The sequence below is a fragment of the Squalius cephalus genome, assembly GCF_949319135.1.
Source record: "Squalius cephalus genome assembly, chromosome: 14".
Lineage (NCBI taxonomy): Eukaryota > Metazoa > Chordata > Actinopteri > Cypriniformes > Leuciscidae > Squalius > Squalius cephalus.
This window is the reverse complement of record NC_137135.1, coordinates 17,905,934-17,925,530: the sequence shown is the minus strand read 5'-3', so window position 1 is coordinate 17,925,530 and position 19,597 is coordinate 17,905,934. Positions and strand designations below refer to the sequence as shown.

General features: G+C 40.0%; 1 protein-coding gene across 9 annotated transcripts in view; it reads right to left on the bottom strand.

Moving 5' to 3' along the window:
- Positions 1-19,188, bottom strand: part of mid2 (midline 2) — a 102,718-nt gene extending 83,530 nt beyond the window's left edge. For 4 of the 9 annotated variants that reach the window (XR_013823502.1, XR_013823503.1, XR_013823504.1 and 1 more), the window contains exon 1: positions 3,405-3,573. The gene's annotated coding sequence lies outside the window, so the exon portion shown is untranslated. Of the gene's footprint in view, positions 1-3,404; positions 3,626-19,099 lie in introns of those variants that run through there. The other 5 variants (XR_013823497.1, XR_013823498.1, XR_013823499.1 and 2 more) reach the window with 3 other exon arrangements.
- Positions 19,189-19,597: the final 409 nt, after the last annotated feature.

Sequence of the window (19,597 nt, the reverse complement as noted above, 5' to 3'; positions counted from 1 at the left end):
CTCTGAGCTGAAATAAACGATCTATAAATATATTTAAATACCAATTCAGATGCCTGTTGATGGCCGTTGCAGCCTAAAAGTTTGTGTTTGCTTTTTTCATTAAACACAATAATGACTTTAAATGATCTTTTATGGTAAATTTCTCAGCCAAATTTGATGTGCGATTAATTATATTATTTAATCAGCACATCATGGAACTAAATATACATACTGTATATATGTGACCCTGGACCACAAAACCAGACACATGAGTCAATTTTTTTAAATTGAGATTTATACATCATCTGAAAGCTGAATAAAAAAGCGTTTTATTGATGTATGGTTTGATAGGATATGACAATATTTGGCCGAGATATTTGAGGGTGCAAAAAAATCGAACACAATGAGAAAATCGCCTTTAAAATTGTCCATTTATGTTCGCGATTGTGCTGCATTCACTCACAAAATAAATGTTTTATAAATTTACAGTAGGAAATTTACAAAATATCTTCATGGAACATGATCTTTACTTAATATCCTAATGATTTTTGGCATTAGGATATTAAGTAAAGATCTTAAGAAAAATATTACGAAAAATCTATAATTTTGTATTGCTGGCTATTGCCATAAATATACCCGTGCGACTTATGACTGGTTTTGTGTTCCAGGGTCATATATATATATTCATAAATCGACCTACACTACTTGCACCGTATGTTTGTTTTTGAATGCATTCAGAATCCAGGCAATTTTTGTGCAACTCATTTTTATCTCCTCGCAATTCAATTCAACCTGCAAGCAAAGCAGGTGAAATATGATTTCTTTTGCATGCAGAATCAGCAGCAGCTGAATAGCGCCACAAGCTCTGTGTAACTAGCCACAATGGATGCAACAGATCATTTCACCATCAGTGACAAATAACGGAGTGAAAGATGGAGCACATCTGCAGTACTGGACAGAAAGTTTGCATGTACAGTAGACTAAAAATATCCCTCTAACTGTTAACGACAGGAAGGGTGCAAGCTCTGAACGCTGTGAAAAAAGTTATTGTTTCTGTTTACTGTGGTTATAACAGAGTTGCTCATGGAATGCTGACAACAATGCAAACTCGTAAAATCCAGCCACACCTCCCTGCTGCCAATGAAGGGAGGTTAAACTGCTTAAAAACTCATGATTTAGGAATTGCAATGCATCTTAAGCATAGTAATGCACAACGTATCATTTAGGCTACTCAGACTATGATTATGATTAGGGATGGGCAATATATGTCTATATATAAATGAATTTTATTCAGCAAGGAAGAAGAATTTTATACAGAAGATTTCTATTTCAAATAGAGGCCATTCTTTTGAACTTTCTATTCATCAAAGGATAATGTAAAAAAATGATAATAATATGATTTTAGGGTTTAAAGTGAAGATTTTTTTCCCCCAGCAGGCGCAATTACAATTATACAATTAAATGACAAAATGTCAATTTGTGGTTGCCTTTTGAACACACAATAGTCCATCATGCCTCTGTTCATGTCCTAGACGCAAAAACAATGGCGAGGCACAAAAGAAGCACAGTTCAACCCATTTAGCCTTCTGTTACCCAGAACCTCACATCATCTCATTACGCTCTTATTCATGTGTAATTCAGCTGAGAGGACGTGTCATGTCACGAGTCGCAGGAGCGTAAAAATGAGGTGCTTCCAAAACAAGTGTATGCTCACGCTTTCTGTTTGTTTTGCTCAGAGAGTCGCAGTGGAATAAAAGTCATGTTTTTTTAAGGGCTAACGGTCCATATTTTAGCAGGCAGTAATCTAAGTCTGTACAAAAGAACATGAAGGGACTGACAGCCATGGTGTACATGACACTAAATATCACTTTTATGTATTCTGGTCATAAATGTTAAATGGTTTAGCACTATGAGCTATGTAAGCCAACAGTGTTGCTCTTTCATCAAAGACGCAAATCAGATCAATCTGCCACAAAATATTTAAAAAATGACAGCTGCTAAATGACATTTTAATGACCTTCAACTCGGGGTCTGCCTACAGGGTGTTCTGCATGCCAGAGGAACAAACAAACCCCCATAATACCTGCTTTCTGTTAAAGGACTTTGACAGCCTTTGATAAAAGCTCAACAAAAGAACCACGCTTATTATATTGTACAAAGAAGTGTAAACAATCACTTACAAATCAAAAACAGCTGAGGTATGAAAACAATTTAGCTGAGGTCCTGTGATAAAAACGGATCCAAACCGCCGTTTATGGATTTATGCTCTGATTTGGAAAAGTAGCACGAGTTTTAACAATCAAAAACCAGTGAGTAATGCTAATATTAAAAAATAAATAAATAATAATAATAATAATAAAAAAAACTACAACCGACATTTTTATAGTGATACAGTTTCAGGCAGGTAGGCTTGTTAAATGAATTTCAATTTCATATAAATTATGTTTATAAATGTACTATAAATGGATAAACACCGAAAGGTACAGACTCATATAACAATGTAGCTGATCACAAGTAGCATATACTAACTATATGTCCCTTAAACGCAAAATAAATAAAATAAAGATGTTTTACAGTTAGAGTAAGAAATGCACATTACATATGGCACTTGTTTATGAAGGTGCAGTCTTTTTTTATTATGTAGCCTAATTTATTTTAATTATTTTACAAGGCTACATGTTGTGGCCCCCTTTAAATGTTCTAGTGGGCCCCGGATCCCAGGTTAAAACCACATCTTTGAAAAATAAATAAATAAAACAATAAAAAGTTTCCAAAGGTGTTGAAAAACAAAGAAATAGCCTAATAAAAAATTAAATAATAAAAATATAAAATTTAAATCTAAACATAATCTATACGTTAAAGACACTATTACTTAAAAGCCACAGTATTGTTGTCCTTAGTCCTTTCTCTTATTATGAAGTCTATACTAAAAGAAACGCTGAGTTTCTCAGGGATGTTTTGACGCAATGGTAACGATATGCGCAAATCCTCCAAATGTTCACATAATGACATTAATCATCCCTTTATTTCTGTCTACAGGAGAACATCACTGCTGATCGCTACAATACAATGTTAGTCAGCATCACAAAACAGACGTTTATCTAGACAACGTCGAAATAAAGCGCAACAGCGAACTGGCAGGTTAAGAAGTAAAACACACCGACTGTAGTGCGTTGTTCTCAATATCTAGCGAGTCCACTACATAGACAGCATTTCGAAGCGCCTACGATGCCACAAAACACCGTCTAGGTAAGCAGCTCAGTAGGTTTTGCAACACAGCCCTGGTTCAAAGAATTATTAAAACTTCTCCGCTATTAGTTTACTTCAGGATGCATTAAACTACCCTCCGTCTGACAGAGTTTAAATCCTGTCCAAAGCGCAACTAACTACAGCACAGCGAGACATACGACCACATACTCACATACCAGCTTTAAATGTCGAACATTCTTTTCTTCTGTCATCTTGAAAGAAACCAAAAGGAGACACAAAAGAAATATTGATATCAGAAACAAGTGTTACTGTCTCGACGCGCAGTCCTCTGCGACGCAGTATGTCTCGAGAACGCAACTTTAGAGAAATGAGTGCAGAGCGAGAGCAGACAGACAGGCAGACAATCGCAGGAAACCGGGCTCCTCCCACCGGCTACACACGCGCAAAGAGTCTCCCGAATGATGGCTATGAGCGGCTACGGCTCCTTCCAGGCAGGCTCTCCTTATTGACAGGGTCATTCATCACCAGAAGGCACTCCTGCGTCTCTATACGGTCAGCAATATCAACCATAAAAGGAATTATGTATGTTATGGTCGGCTGTGGTGAACCGGCAAGGAGCTGCCATGACCCATTTGTTACACCTCGCGTATAACTGTGCCTAAACCCGTTGAGAGATGATATAATATAGCATATTATTAACGAGAATCCCACAGAGATGTATGGTAAACAGAATTACTCATGGACAGCTATGAGAACAAATGATGATAAAGAGGGTCATTTGCTTGTCTCAGTTAGGGGGTTTACAACAAACGGGAGACTGAAGCTAGTTGGCATGGCACTTTTTTCCCCCTCCGGTGAATTATATTATTTCTATATAAGCACATAAGTCTTGACTTCAAAAAAGCTATTGTACAGTGATATGAAAAAAGGTAAATCAACACACATTTATATTTAGTGGCTTGTCACAATGGGATTAGACAAACTATAGGCTTTTCAGCCGAATTTAAAGGGATAGTTCACTCCAACATTGTGTCATTTACTCACCCTCAAGTTGTTCCAAACCGTATGAATTTCTTTCTTATGTTGAACACAAAAGAAGATATTTTGAAGAATGTTGATAACCAGATAGTTGGCGGTATAGCCGTTGACTTTCATTTTATTATTTTTTTCCTATAGAAGTCAATGGTGACCGTCAACTGTCTGGTCACTAACATCCTTCTAAATAAAATATATTCTTTTGTGTTCAACATAAGAAAGAAACTCATACGGTTTGGAACAACTTGAGGGTGAGTAAATGATGACAATTTTCATTTCTGGGTGAACTATCCCTTTAAGCAGTCAAACAGATATGAAACATCAAAAATGTAAAAGATAACAATATCAAACCATTGTTTAGCCAACAAAAACTAATACTAATCAATACATTCTAACTTTATATAAATTACTCTGTAACTTACTTAACTTTAAATAAAATAACTATTAAACATGTGTGACAACTTGCCCCAAGCTATAGCAAAAACATTATCATACTGTACAAGTTCTGGGCTGCATTTCCCAAATGCATCGCAATCCTAAGTTGATCGGTGAACAATTGCCACCAATGGTCTCTACAATCAACTTAGGCTTACAATGCTTTTGGGAAAAGCAGCCCTGGTTCTGGTTCTCAAATTTGATTGGCAGAGCTCCTCAAGACGGACTACCTGATTACACTTTAAAAAGCTATAAAATCCCCAACAAATTACTTCAATGCATAACAAGAATGTACCATATTAAATACACAACCTGCAGTTGGAGTTTATTAGCAACATCCTGATTTTCAGCTAAGCAATGTGAACCTAATTTCCTGGTTTTTTTTGTGTTTGTTTTTTTCTGGGAAAAACCTTGCAAATTGAAGTAGACACATGGTATTAGCTTTTAAAATATGAGCACAACCCCCCGTTGTGGGCATCCCACTGAGATAAGGCCATGCTGTCCTACCACTTGGCTCTCAATTCATGTCTGAAGTGTTATGTGCGACCACTCAAAACAACGAAAAATTCAAAACAAACAATTGCTAATTGCTTCCTGGGTTGTTAGTCCAGAAATATACAGTCTCACGGCACTGCTGACAAAACAATTTACACTTGCACTTACAACAGAGTTCAGAAATCAAGGGCACTTGCTTCTAACTGGCAAGTATGATTGACCCTGCAGCGGAGGTTCAACGAGAGCCATAGGTGCAGCGTACCCACGGTCAACTGAGCAAACAAGACTTCTAAATACTGTATAAATTATGTATGTAGAGATTTCATTGAATGATATTAGTAAAAAAAACAAAAAAAAAAACAAAGGTAGCTAAATAAAAAAATGTGCTATGAACTATACTGAGACATTTTCCACTGATTTCTTATTTGCAGCTGCTGAAAAAGTCTTTATGGCAGGGGTGCCCAATACTGTTCCTGCAGATCTGCCTTCCTGCAAAGTTCAGCTCCAACCCTAATCAAATACACCTGAACCAGCTAATTAAGATCCTTAAAGTGATGGTTCGGAGTAAAATCAACCTAGGGTCCTTTGCACCATGACCTCGAGCCAAACACCCCACCAGAAGCCTTTTTTCCCTTGGTTGAACATTATTAAAGTTAGAGCTTATTTAGAGAAATCAGCCGGATGGCTTAGTGCAGGCGCTAACGGATCCAAGGATGTATCTCATAAATTACCCCACTAATAATGCCCAGAATGGTGGCAAACTTATACGGTAGTACAAATAGGTTCTGTACTCATAGGGATATAGTAGTGTATACATAAGGATGTAGAGTAACAACGAATTATTATTTTTTCCGAAATGTTAACAACATAAGCCCCTTTCACACAGCGCTTTGAACCCGGGAAATTGCCGGCAAATTGCCAGAGTGCCTTCTGTGTGAACGCAAACACGACCCGGGATTGATGCCGGGATCGATGCCGGGTTGGGGACCTAGTAACATTGCCGTGTTCAGTCCCGGAACGCGTGCTGTGTGAACAAAAGCCGGCTGATTTCTCTAAATAAGCTCTAACTTTAATAATGTTCAACCAAGGGAAAAAAGGCTTCTGGGGGGGGGGGTTGGCTCGAGGTCATGGTGCAAAGGACCCTAGGTTGATTTTACTCCGAACCATCCCTTTAAGAGAACTTGATAACTATAGGCAGGTGTGTTGGAGCAGGATTGGAACTGAACTCTGAAGGAAGGCAGCTCTTCATGAATAGGTTTTGGCACTCATTTTAGGCTTTTTTCTGAAACTTCTCACTTTCCACCAAGAGGTCAAGGTTTGGGTAGTCTCATGTAGCCTGACCTTCAGACTGACGGCAGAAGGTCTGGACTCCATAGCAGCTTTCATTGGCCAAGGACCGCCCGAAGAGGACTTTTAACCGTCATGTAAAGCAACCAATAACAGTTTGTTTAGTTCAGCGTTATGCTCAGGGATGTGAAAATAAAGTCAAAGGGCCCTATTTTAACGATCTAAGCGCATGGTCTAAAGCGCATGGCGCAAGTGCACTTAGGGCGTTTCCGAATCTACTTTTGCTAGTTTAACGACGGGGAAAATGGTTGGCGCACCCGATACATGGTCTAAAAGGGTTGTCCTTATTTACTCAATGAGCGTGTTTTGGGTGTAACGTGCAAAAAAAAAAACAATCAGAGTCTCATCTTCCATTCCCTTTAAAAGCCAGTTGTGCTCGCGCCATGGTGGATTTGCTATTTACATGGCGGAATTTGCAAGTGGAAAAACTGAATGCTTCTCTAGCGAGGAAACGGATCTGCTCGTACACGAGGTAAAAGCATGCAAGCAGACTATCTACAGGACAAAGTGTATGTGCGTTGTGGACCCGGCTATAGGCGCACATTACTAACGTGCTCTTTAAATAACAAAAAAAAATATTCCGCCATTGTCTTTAGATTTCACTTGGTCAATGGCGCAGTCTATTTCATTTGCCTCAAAATAGCAACGTGCCAACAATGCACCTGTGCACAATGGGCACACAAATGGGCGCAAATGCATTTGCTATTTAAACAACGTGGCTCAGTACATGAAAAGGATAACTGCGTCTGGCTGACACTAGCATAAAACACTTGCGTCGCACCTGACGCTGTTTGCGCCAGGTGTATGCTAGGGCCCCTTGTGTGTGTGTGTGTGTGTGTGTGTGTGTGTGACCTGCCTGGTAAACCCTAAATTATGGGTGACAAAAAAATTGGGTACATTTTTTGGTCCCCATGAGGAAAACGTCTCCGATTACTATCGTAACCTCGGTTCCCTGCAAGGCGGGAACGAGACATTGCGTAGCAACGCTGCTGGAACTACTCTCTTCTCCACTTTTGTTGAAATCGGACGCAACAATTGCGTCAGAATCACGACTGAACGCTTGCACAGTTGATCAAACAGCGAACACGGTGGCTAACGCAATGTCTCTTTCCCGCCTCTCAGGGAACCGAGGTTACGATAATAATGGGAGACGTTCCCTTTCGAGAGTGGTAACTCTACATTGCATAGCAATGCTGCGGGAACTGTATTAAATCCTGCCGTGAGAGTAGTGAAGATAACCCCTGAGAAACAGGGTCAAGCTACACCAGCCACAGAAGAGACAGCCAATAGCCGCGCCGCTATGAGTGCTCGCATCTGATAGGCGAGACTAGACCAATGAGACATCAGCTCCGACCCCATCCAAATTTGCATATCCAAATGCAATGAAAGTGAAGGCTGCACTGATCCAGGGCAAACACAACACAATAAGCACTCAAGCATGAGGGTTAAACACAGTGTCAACGGCGGTAGTGGTGACAGCTGTATTAATACTAGTAGCCATTTACACAGAGTTAACAGCATAGCGGTAACCACTGCATAGTAGTTTACAATAGTTCACAATACATGAGTAAGAAACTTACTCGTACTCACTGAAAGCAGTTGCGATGCCACAGACGGTACATCCAGCTTGTAAAATCTGGCGAAGGTGTTCTGAGTAGACCAGCCAGCAGCAAGACATAAATCCTGGATAGACATCCCTCTAGAACAGGCCCACGAAGGGGCAACCGCCCTCGTCGAATGAGCTCTGATGTTAAGTGGACAATCTTTCCCCTGGCATTCGTAAGCCAATGCGATAGCGTCCACAATCCATTGAGAAAGTCTCTGTTTTGAAACAGCACGTCCCTTAGTACATCCACCAAAGCACACAAAAAGCTGGTCAGACTGACAAAGGCGGCCAAGCGATTCACATACATCCGCAAAGCCCTGACAGGGCAAACAGCGCTCTGAGCGTCAGCGTCACGCGAGGATGACGACTCAGCAGATAAAGCGGGCAGGGAAACAACCTGTGCTTTGAACAGAGTAGAGAGTGACTTCGGCACGTAGCCCGTCTCGGCCAGAGAGTGACGCTGCAGTCACCGGGTCCGAAACGGATACAATCATCGTTCACCGAGAACGCGTGTAAGTCTCCAATGCGTTTCGCAGAGGTGAGAGCAAGGAGTAAAGCCATTTTAAGGGAGAGCTCCTTAACCGCAATCGAAGCTAGGGGCTCAAACGGCAGTAGAGAGAGAGCCCTCAAAACTAGTGCTAGATCCCACGGTGGCACAGATGGCGGCCATAAAGGACACAATCTCTTCGCTCCCCTGAGAAATCTGGTCACCAGAGTGTGCTTACCGATCGATTGCCCGTCAACCGGGGAACGAAACGAAGCAATAGCAGCCACATACACCTTCAGCGTGGATGGCAAACTCCCGCTATCCAGTCTGTGCTGTAGGAAGCGCAAAACATCAGACACGGAACAGATCACCGATGTCGATGTCTTGACACCATTTTGCAAAAACTCTTTTAACTCTCATTTTAGAGTGTAAAGGCACCTTGTAGAAGGCGCGTGCACCTCCGCAAGTGTGCGTCCACACACTTGGAAAAAGTGCGGGGGGGGTAAGGCCAACCCGAACGGAAGCACTGAATGCTGGTATGCTGTGCCTTCGAAAGCAAATCTCAGGAAGCGCCTGTGGCACGTCGCTATTTGAATATGGAAGTACGCGTCCTTTAAATCCACTGAAGCAAACCAGTCCCCAGGACGGATCTGTGCCAGGATCTGCTTCAGTGTTGTCATCCTGAACGCGTGCTTGTGAAGTGCTCAGTGGATGGGTCTCAGGTCCAGAATCGGACAGTCCTCCATCCTTCTTTGGCACAACAAAATAGCGGCTGTAAAATCCGCTCTCCTGCTCGCTCAGAGGGACACACTCTATCACTCCTTTCTCGAGCAGACTGAGAACTTCCTGTCTCAGAAAGGGGGCGTTGCCATTGACGACGTGTTTTGATTGGAGCCCCGCCCCAGCGAGGCTAGAAGCACTGGCGGGGAAATGGCTCGTAATATTGGCACTCTCGCGCTCTCGAGAGGCCATTATAGTTATGGGCTGCGACTCAGCGCTGCTCTGGGGCAGGGCGAGTGACACAGTATTGGGTTTAAGAGGAGGAAAAGCTCTTTTTGTGAAGGGATACATGTTTTTATTTTGAAACTCACACAAACAGACACAGCATTTACACAAACATTGCATTTGTGACCTGCAGGAACACAGGGGACACAATGCAGAACACGGTGCTTGAGGGCGGGGCCTCCAGCGAACTCTCTCCTCCTTTCTCGCTGCGCGGGCTTCTCCTCTGGCTCATCATTTTCGCGCGCTCCTGCATCTCGGAGAAACGCTCCGTGACTGACTCCACGCCATCACCAAAGAGGCTGGAGGGAGTGACTGGAGCGTTAAGGAGCGTCTTGCGGTCCGCGTCCGTCAGGTCAGCTAGGGTTAACCACAGGTGCCTGTTAAGGACAATGGAGTGTCCCATGGAGTGGCCGATGGCCTGGGCGGAATGCTTGGTCGCCATAAGCGCGAGGTCTGTCACCGCGTGCAGATCCTTGATGATGTCATCGTCCGCGACGCCGCCATCCAGGGACGGTAGAAGTTTGGCCTGGAACACCTGCAGTATGGCCATGGAGTGAAGAGCAGATGCTGCTTCGCCCGCAGATGCGTAGGCCTTGTCAGCCTGGTGGGCTGTGAATCTGCAAGGCTTGGGCGGCAGGCTAAGATCCGTGCTCAGAGAAGAAGAGGACGGGCACAGGTGCGCGGCGAAAGCTCGAGTCCGCGAAGAGGACAGGTGAGCGCAATGACGATGGATGACGGCGGCTCCAGGCCCCGTCGACATCTTTGCTGATGGCAGTGGGCCTCGTCCGTTATAGCACGAACCATTTCCCTCCTGGTTCTTAGGGCGCGCACCGGCAGCTCGCCGCAGTGGGAGTCCGTGAAGACCGCCTCGGTGTGGGCGAGGCCCAGGCAGGCGACGCAGAACTCATGTTCGTCGGGCGGGTCGATGGGGCCCGCACAAATCTGGCAAGTTGAAGCCATCGGATGCTTAGAGAAAAATATCACTAGTCCTCCTGGTGCAGCTTCCACGATGACAGCGTGAAGAAAAAGATTCTGATGCAATTGTCGCATCTGTGCATTTTATACTGCCCGCGAGCCTGTCAGTATTTGCATACTTCGCAAAAATTGGCCAGCTGTTCCAAACTGGCGTTAGCCCATAAGATTTCAACAAAAGTGGAGAAGAGAGGAGTTCCCGTAGCGTTGCTACGCAATGTAGAGTTACAGCTCTCGAAAGGGAACAGCTTATAAATCTAAGTGATGTTTTTTGAAACGTAAAAATGCAATAAAAGTTTTCTGTGATGGGTAGGTTTAGGGGTAGGGTTAGTGTTAGGGGACAGAATGTACAGTTTGTACAGAATAAAAATCATTATGTCTATGGAAAGTCCCCATAAAACATGAAAACACAACATGAGGTAGTACAGTTTGTTCTTGCCACCTAATATGAGTGTTTTCCTAAAACAGCCAATATGCAAACTGACTGTGGTTTAGTCAACAGAGAGGCCTAGTGAGGCCTGATATAAAATTCTTGTGGTCATGTAGATGAAGAAAAACACAGTGTTTTCCGAATGCCTGCTGCCACATGACACACCCATTGCAAGAGGAAAACCTGTCAGACTTGTAAAGTTTATTCCACTCTGAGGGGAGATGATACGTCCGAAGACATTACAGCAACATAAAAAGCAGTGTCTGCGGTCATCTGACGTAACAAAGACAATTTCTGCAAGAGCTTCCTCGAGAAGCTTTCAAGTCCAGATGGGGGAAAATTATTATAATGTGGAGAATAAATCAATTTGTATTTTGCTGGAGTGTGGTAATATTTGAGATGAGCGCTCTCAGAAACTGTCCTTTTCATTTCACGATGAATTCATTCATTCTAGTCAAAGAGTCTAGTGCCGCCTGCATGCCTTGAATGCTTCTGAGACATTCCTGCCATTCTTTTCTCTTTTTTAAAATTTTATTTCAGAGGATGAAATATTACAAGCTGCTGATCAACGGTTTGAGAAGCCTGGGTGAAAGAATGAGGGTAAAACTCTAGCTGACAGGAAGCACAATGACATGAAGGCTGCTTACATAACAGATCATCATCAACACATCAGCATGAAGATCCAGGGGAAACGCATCACCGCCCCTTTTTTACTCCGTCTGTTGACTATCTAAGGTGGGCGACAAGCTGCCTCCACACGCCCTCATGCGTCGGAAACACAGGAGATGGATCAGATCGGCTTTCAAGCTAGATATGTTAATGAAACTTTCAAACACATTCAACGGATGGATGCTCCAAAATATTTAAATTGGAGGCAGGGTTAGGTGACAATGAGCCAATCAAGCCTCTGAGAAAATACAACAACAATAACAACAAAAGAAACAATAAAAAAGTGTGAAAAAAAAAGAAAGAAAAACGTTTGATTGCAGCAGAAATAGCAAGTGGTTGAAGTTCACAGGAAGCTGTGGAGCTAAAGACAGATGGGCTGTACAGTTCTGGTTGGTTTATAAAACCTCCACTGACTTTCATCTGAGTTTGGGCTGAACCACAACGTGCACAAAACCACTAACAGAACTTTCCCACTGTTCTTAAAGCATGTCTGTTCCTGTTTTAGAACAGTTTGACCATGTCCTGATTAGCACTGTGTAGCTATACAGAAGTTGGTTTCTTGAACAACCAGTGGGTGCTGCCATGATCACCCCCTATTTCCGTTGGCCAGTTTTCTGTGTCTGTTCATTGCACAAGTTACACACCACTGGAGCCATTTGAAAGCTCTGGAAGCTTGTTTCCGCCACAGAATAAAAAAGAAAAAATGTAATTGCGACTTTTAATCTTACAATTCTGACACACAATTGTGAGTTTACATCTCGTAATTCTGACTTTTTTATCTCAGAGTTACATGATATAAAGTCGCAATTTGCGAGTTATAAAGTCAGAATTGCATGATATAAAGTCAAAATTGTTATAAAGTCAGAATTGTGAGATATAAACTCGCAATTCTGAGGAAAAAACGTTTTTTTTTTTCCCTTAATTGGACTTTATAACTCGCAATTGTGAGTTTATCTTGCAATTCTGACTTTATAACATGCAATTTTGAGTTTATATCTCGCAATTCTGACTTTATAACACACAATTGTGACTTTATATCATGCAATTCTTACTTCATGTCTTTATATGTTAACTCGCAATTGTGAGATAAAAAGTTGCAATTATTTATTAAAATACATTTTTTATTCTGTGGTGGGAACAAGCTTCCATAGAAAGGTCACACAGGTCCAGTGTGTAAAATTAAAATGCATAGAAATTAAACTCAGCAAAAAAAGAAATGTACCTGATGTCTCCGATCACATGAGTGAACATGCTATAGTCCTGCTTTATGCATATGATTATAGACCAGGCTTAACATAGGTATTACTGTATTTTATAGAACAGATAGTTGTGGTAAAGGCCTCTGATTTGTAAATAATACAAAACTCCAGTTTTGCTAAAACTCTTGACCTGCCTGTTTACCATTGTGGACTATAATTTCTGTTCCACTGCAACACTGTTATGTCAAGGACTATATCTTCTAGCAGAAGCATGACATTTTCTGTAATGCATTTGCTTAAATAAAAAAAAAAAAAAAAATGCAAAAAGAATTATGCTAATATTATTTTTTATATGTAGTAAATTATTGAGTTAAATAAAATCAGCATGCACAATATGGCACACATCTAGTACTCTATATGTTATTTTAAGTATTTTCAATAAATTAAGGACAAATCATTTCTGCATAGTTTTGTATTTACAAGTATAGTGTGTACTGTACTTGACACAATGTTAAGTGCTTGTCTTGTATAAAATGGTTATTTTTTCTGCACCGCAGCTTCGTCAGACTTTATTTCACTGTAACTCCCACACTACCGTAGAGAGATGGCTAGACCCACTTTGATTTTTCTTCTAAGCAAGCACTTCATTTAGATGTGTATGCAATTCTTTTCAAAAACAAAAACCTTTAACTAATGGAATAACACACTGTGAATGTAAAATACTCTAGAAAATGACAACATCCTTACAAAAAAAAAGATAGAAAAGAAAATACTTAAGCATATAGAAATAGTTAAGCATAAATGAAGCACAGCATATTTTTATATTCAATATGTTGTTGTGTATCTTGGTTATTAAACAATGGCTGAGCTGTTGTCTTGGCCAGGCTGCAGAACTACAGCAGGCGGGCTATATTATCACTGTTGTTTTTGTTGCTACTTTCAGTTGAACAAAGACATATTGTTTCTGACAGAAATGTGGAGCTCTAATACGCAGACCCCATCACTATCATACTCAGATGCTTTCACACTGACTAACCGAATTAAACTGCCACAAATGTCAGTTATACCCTCCCCCCGTCCCTAGAGGGATTCTTCAGCCTGCATAACCTCATTCACATACTTGTGACTCACACCCTATTACTTTAACATTTGCACTGTCTTCATTTATTCAACATTCTTAGGAAACAAACCAAATGATCAATAAATCAGAAGCAACCATGCAACTATTCATTACATGACAATGTTTAAATTCGATTGAGTCAGATTCAGGTGATCCAAAAGATTACAGAATGCAGAATGTGGCTATAATGCATCACAGGAACATAGGAGTTTATTTGGTGTTTATAGCTGAATGGCTATCTAAAGTTAATTTCCTATCTTTCTCTTAAAATAAATTAGCAAATAGCAATAGAGCCACAAATGTCACAATGTGTAAGATGTTAAAGTTTGAGTAGACCCCCTGTTGTGGATCCCACTGAGATAAAGGCCATGCTGTCCTACCACTGGGCTCTCAACTCATATCTGGAGTGTTATATGGTAATACTCAAAAAAAACAACAACAAAAAAATTATCTGCATACTGCTTCCATGTATCTACTTATATCATATATCTATATCACATATAGGCCTATATCTACTATATCCATATCTACTACTTTCAATGAATTTAAGGTCTGGATTCAGATGTGCTAATTCATGTGTGAAAATGATTCTTCATGCCCCCTTCCCAACCATTCTTTCACAGTTTGAGCCTGATGAATCTTGACATTGTCATCCTGGAATATGGCGTCCTGGAATACATGACGTCCTGGAATATGGCGTCTTCCTATGGTTGTTTAAGAAATGAAAAGCTACACACTCTATCAATTAGGGTTAGAAGAACTGATGCCAAACATATAACATGCTAGAAACATAACTCATATATATATATATATATATTCCTTAACTGTCCGTCTAGTTTGAACTTGCCGCACTACCATCTGCTCTATCTGCGGAAGCTTTGCGTCTAAAGACCTAATAAAATATTTCAACTCAAATCAATATTTCGTGTCTAATTATTTACTTATGTGGCAAGTAGCCGTGTAATAAGTGGGATAAAGTACATCCGGTTGTTATCTCAGAATAAACCCCTTCAGGCTGACGCAAGACCCCTCTGCTTCACGTCAGGGTCCTGATCACCCTGTCGGGATTGATTCTGAGATAACAACCGGCTGAATGTACATTATCCCTTACACATAAGCTTCAATGAAGCGACTCAACATTCCTTCGTTACTAGTTCTAAAATAACGTTTCGTTAGCTCAACTGTTAAACTGTCAACTTAAGATTTGAATCTGTGGCGGAAGGAAGTAGTTCTGCACAAAAGAGGGTTTTTAATGACATTCTGTTGTTGTTTATTATTCATTTACTCACTTGTGCCGTCGTACTGTTGTATAAACGCAATATCACACTCATAGCCATGTGATTTGGCTGTATATCAACACGCTGTGATTCCCTGCAGCCTCGTGCCTACGGCCAAATTACAGCTGTTCTGATATACAGCCATATCGTACTGCTACCCGTGTGATATTGCTCATATGTAAGATTTTTTTTTAAGAAATTAACACTCATACAATAATTCTTAATTCAATTCTTAATAATACTTCCAATACTATGTACCTTTGGGTTATGTATTCAAGAGCTGAATTCGCAAGAGCAATGTTCAATATATTACAGGAGACCATGTGGCCCTCCTTATTGCTCTGTACAGCCCTGTATAAACTCATATCAAGTTCTCAGTACAATGAGATTGGAGGCATAGCATTTCCTGAATCCGCAATACAGATGACAAGAGGGCCTTAATTAAAAGTGGGTAATAGCACTATTGCCTTTAAAAGTAATTTACAGAATAGCAGTAAAACAAATAATCCAGCCAATAAAGCAGCAGGAACACTACTATTGATTTTAAAATAAAATAATTAGGTATATACAGCTTGTGTCTGTCACTAGTGCCTTCATGATTGCTGAGGGGGTGAATTGATCTGAAGACTTGCTAGGCTTCCGTTTAATTTAGACGTACAGCATTAATGCATTTACGAAAAAGAAATTACAGTCAAAGACAAAACGCAGGGCCAGTAAAAGACTATATCTTTTAGAGCCCAGTGAAACGCTCTGCTTGAGCGACCAGCTCCACATGTGGTCTCGAACTAAGTGTCTGTCGTTAGCTGTCAGAAAGAATAGGATCACTAGCGACTTTAAATTGCGCAACAAGTTGTGCTAAGGGCTATCTCAGCGCTGGCTTTTAGAGAGCAGATGATTGCAGAAGGCAACGATTTGTTTAATGGGGATGGAAAAGCTTGCTTGATTTCATGGCCTGTGCAGCCCTGTGGAAAGCAATAGGAAGTAAAATCTGATTCAAGTTGTAAAATAAGTAATGAATGGTCCACCGCACTTAACCATGTGTTACATTCCTCTCACACACAAATCCAGGTAATCTCAGAGCCTGTAAAAACAAGTTGGCAGTGTGTGCCTCATGACAGCCTTTGTGTTGCAGTCATGTTGGCTGCATCCAAAAGATGAAAAATGCTGCCTCAGCAGCCATGATATGAACAGTACCAAGGCAAATCTGAATCCAAAGGTCACATCCTTTCTACTGAGATACCTTTATCTGATACATTTTTTAATGCAGCATAGATGCATCTTTTCACTATTCTGTGACAGTTGATGTACAAAATAAAATGGTGACTGAAATATGCGGTTGGTGGTCAGTTTGTGTGTAGATGAATGGGTAAGGTTTTATAATAAGTATACAGTAATAAAGTACTTACAAATCATTTGCAAACTATTAGTTAACAGTTAATTCATAGTTTATATTTTATAGTCTCTGCATTGTTATGCTATATACAAAATGAGTTCTTCATACATTGCCACTGTAATTAACAACAGTATTATGTAACACTTTAGTTTAGAGTCCAATTCTCACTATTAACTAGATGCATATTACTTGGCCTGTTACTTACCTGTTATTACTGGTTACTTACTAGGATATTGGCTGTTTATTAGTACTGTATAACATTATCATGTGGTTTTGTTAAATAAAGAGCATTCATTTCTTTAAAAAAAACCCTGTTGTTTTAACACCACAATTAAAGGTTTTTCCAGAGTACACATTGTGCTATGACAGGAAGTGTAATTCTGAAAGTTTACTGAGAAAATTTCTTTGGTCTTTGTTTTCATGAAAAGTTATCTGGGCTGCGTTTCCCGATAATGTTGTCTCTTAGCATGCTACGAAGACTCTTAAGGTATAACTTAACTAAAGGTATACCATAGGCATGTTCCCCGAACCATACCTTAGGAAGCTGCTTAAGATATACCTTCTTACGTGCGACGTTACCAGGTGCTGTCTGTGGCGATGGTCCTGTATTGGTTGATATCGATGGCTCGAGAATCAATTATTCTCTCATGCAGGGGCTGCTTCTCTGCGTTATGTGAGAAAGCGGTGTTCTTTATAAAAGAAGCACTTTAGAAATAGTTGAAATTGCATTTATTAGGACTCATGGGATATTATAAAAAAGAATCCAAACTATAATAGCCTATAATAGCCTAGCCTACATATTTTAAAACTGTATCATATACTGCTGCCATGATAACCATTTCTCTTTCCAATTTTTGTTCACTGAGATGGAGCTGCGATGAAATATTGTTCTTGTAAATACTTTCCAGCGTTTCAGTAATAAAAGTGTACATCTTACGTACGGTGCTCGGGAGTGATCAAAAAGGATTTAAACAGAGAATTTTGAATCTCTTCTTGTAAACTCAGAGATGTGGATTCAGACGGCAATTAAATTACCACACGACCTGTTTGTCAAAAAACAGTAGGTTCTAATTTGGCCAGGGATTTTTACGTGGGTTGGGTGAGAAAAAACACTGATATTATGGATTCAGGCGGCACTAAAATCTCCGACTTACCCCTGTAAATTTTTTAAATATGAGCCCATGAGAAACAATTAGCATCCGAATAGGACTTAACTGACAGTAGCCTATGATTTCACTGGCCTTTAAAAGCGCTCTTTAATTAAATTAATAATATAATATATTTAATAATATAATTAAAAATCTAACAACAATCAGTGTAATGACAATTTTATTCTTTGCATGAAAACACTTGAATTAGCCTAATTGAACACTGTCTGGGTGTATTAAAACAACTTGCAACAGTGATAAGGTAAAGCTAAGAGTGGTCCAGACCAACCTTCCGAACGTATGACTTACAGAAGGTATACTTAACTAAGAACGTTTCGGGAAACACATATTATCGATAAGGTACAGCTAAAGGTGTAACTTAAAAACGACGTAGCATTAAGAAGGTTTCGGGAAACAAAATACTGGTTACCAGTTTTAACCTAATTTAAATAACAATGTATTTTTGTAAAATCTTCTATTTTGTTATTCAAAATATTCCAGTTGTTTTTGTTCCTTGAACCGTTTCTAATCCCTGAACTGGAAACATCACCAGCTGGCTTTATATGCAACTATCAAAAAGTTTGATATAACAAAGAGCAATCCACTCACACATATGATATCCGTGGAGAAACAAAAAAAAACATTTACTTCAGACAGAAGGTCCACAACAGCTGAAATGATCATGAATGTATGATTGCATAATCAGCATTCACATCAGACATGGGAAATGTTAGCGAGGCCAGTCTGCTTATAATGTGATTTAGAAGTGTTTTGTTTAGTCTGAATACGTTTATGAATCTCTAATCAATTATAAACAAAGCACCTGCTTTTAGAAACTATTACCATTAAAAATGAATAGTCGAGCCTTGGTTATTTAGGATTAAACTCTCTTTAAACATGTTAGTGTATCTTATCTTCTTAAGGCAAAATCAATACAGAACTAATCTCAGGCACCTCTGCTTTCATTGTAAACCGCCAGACCTCACACAAGTCATTAGGAGGCATAATGCGGTCTCACCATGCTGTGAATGGAAATAGCCAGTGAGGGAATTGCTGCTGGTGAGGCATGTGAGATGAATTCTCACGCGTGGACCATTTAAAATGACAGATCATTAACAGAGCAAACCAGAGCGGCTTCAAAGTAATTCGGCAGGCAGCCCCTTGGCCTACTGATGACCTCGACACACAAATCAGCCGCCCTCGCAGGCATACATCAGTCTGGGTGAACCTGGGTGGGTTACATGCTAATTCTGGAATTATTGCTTAATAGTAAGTGGGGTGTTTAAACTTACTTGCGTTTGTAATTCAGTCAAGACAGCAGGGCCTGATATGAATCAAAACTGGTAAACGAGGTTCAGACTAATCTCATTACGTACTCCTCCTACAAGATCAGAGATAAACAGGGGATAAGGTTAAAACAAATCGAATTGTACAGCACAAACAAGTATCATGTATACACACTACCCTTCCAAAAGAATGGCGTCAGTATGATTTTTTGGTAAAATTTTAAAATAACGCCTTGTTTGTTAACATTAGTTACAAGGAAGTAACAGAGTTGATGCATATTAGTTGACATGAACTAATTATGAGCAATGTATAGTTACAACATTTATTAACCGTTGACAATGTCATTGAATAAAAATACAAATGTTCATTGTTTGTTTGTGTTAGTTCACAGTGCATATACGGTTAACAGATACAACTTTTGATTTTAAAAATGTATTAAATGTAGAAATTAGCATTAACTAAGATTAATAGGCTAAATGCTTTAAAAGTATTGTTCATTCTAG